Source organism: Gadus chalcogrammus, chromosome 4 (assembly GCF_026213295.1).
Source record: "Gadus chalcogrammus isolate NIFS_2021 chromosome 4, NIFS_Gcha_1.0, whole genome shotgun sequence".
NCBI lineage: Eukaryota > Metazoa > Chordata > Actinopteri > Gadiformes > Gadidae > Gadus > Gadus chalcogrammus.
This window is the reverse complement of record NC_079415.1, coordinates 18,955,898-18,957,552: the sequence shown is the minus strand read 5'-3', so window position 1 is coordinate 18,957,552 and position 1,655 is coordinate 18,955,898.

Sequence of the window (1,655 nt, the reverse complement as noted above, 5' to 3'; positions counted from 1 at the left end):
CTTTGGTCTGAGTCTGGTGTCTGGGATATAGGGTCTGGGTTTGGATCTGGGGTCTGGGGTCTGGGGTCTTGCGTCTGGGATGTAGGGTCTTGGTCTGGGTCTGGATCTGGGGTCTGGGGTCTGGGGACTGGGGTCTGGGGTTTGGTCTGGGTCTGAAATCTAGGTTCTTGGTTTTGGAGTCTGGGGTCTGGCTTTTGGGGTCTGGGTCTTGGGTCTAGGTTCTGGACCTGGGGTCTGGGGCTCTGTTAGCATGCTGCGACGATGAGGTCAAAGGAAGCATCAAAAAAGCTTTGGTGCCCTTCAGGCAGAGAGGCTCAATAGCGAGCAGATACTCCTGTCCATGCGTCTTTCATGTATACTACTGCATGAACTGTGTAGAAACACATGAATCAATACATGCACACACACGCATGCAAGCGCCTAAACACGCACACACACAAAAAAAACACACACACATATGTGGATGCACACAAACACACACAGACACACAGTCTCAGAAAATGACTAGAGCGCTGTGGCGCACATGAAAACAACATGACGACAATATTTACACTGCACTAACTTGATGAAAAATAACCTGAGGATTGTTCTGCTTCCTATTTACCATTGTTTGTTTATGGCACGCAAAACCGGTTTCACTTGGATTGTGTAGTCAGGAATCTAAAGAGGGAGTGATCCTTATCTCTTATGTCTGGTAAGAGAGAGGGGGGGGGGCATGTTAAGGCTGAAGCAGAGACTTTTTCTGACACATGGTCCACATGTGAGCCTCCGTCTATCACACAGCACTGAACTGCAGAGAGACCGAGAGAGAGGGGAGGGAGAGAGAGGGGGAAAGGGAGAAAGAGAGAGAGTAGGGCAGGCTGTTGTTTGTCATGAGGGTAGAGCAGAGCTAGGCTGCATTATGCTCCAGTACTTGCAGCGTAAAGCCACTCGTATATATCAGCCTTATGTCGAAGGTACCAATTAATGGAGTCCTGCTATCTGGTCCTAGTGTTACAGGGCCGGGCCTGGTGACTACACGTATATAAAAACACTTCCATTGAACACAACATCGCTTCTGAAGGACCACAAGCCACATGCCATATGTGAAGCCACAGAGGAGTCTTTGAAGTCTATAGGTTTAAAATGAATTTTAATGTAAACATCTACGATTTAATGTTCAGTTGTCATCGTTGAAGTAGGCTATCTATAGGGTGATATTTTGGACCATGTTTTGGCATATGAATACATCAGTAGTTAACAGAGGTCTCAATAGTTTTATTCCGTATAACTCGTCTGTATTAAGGTGGATTACAGTAATAATGGTGTACTACTTTATTAATGAATCAAATGCTAATGTTTTATCTATGTGGCTAGTAAGTCAGAATTATGAGCTGGCGTAACTGTCGTCAATAAACCATCTCAATCAAGCGGGGAAATGTCCCCACAACAGACTACTATCTCCCCTGTCAAACCTTGGTCGATGCGCAACCATCAATAGGCACATCCCCTAATTAACTAAAATTGTTTTCCATCAATACCTGTAACTGACCGGCTGAAGAATTGATGAGACCAAGGGTTGACTGGCATAAAAACGCCTGACAGGGACAATTCATCAACAGGTACAAGAGTAGAATTCTCCGGGCTAATTGAGTAGAACATGGAGGTGATCCAAG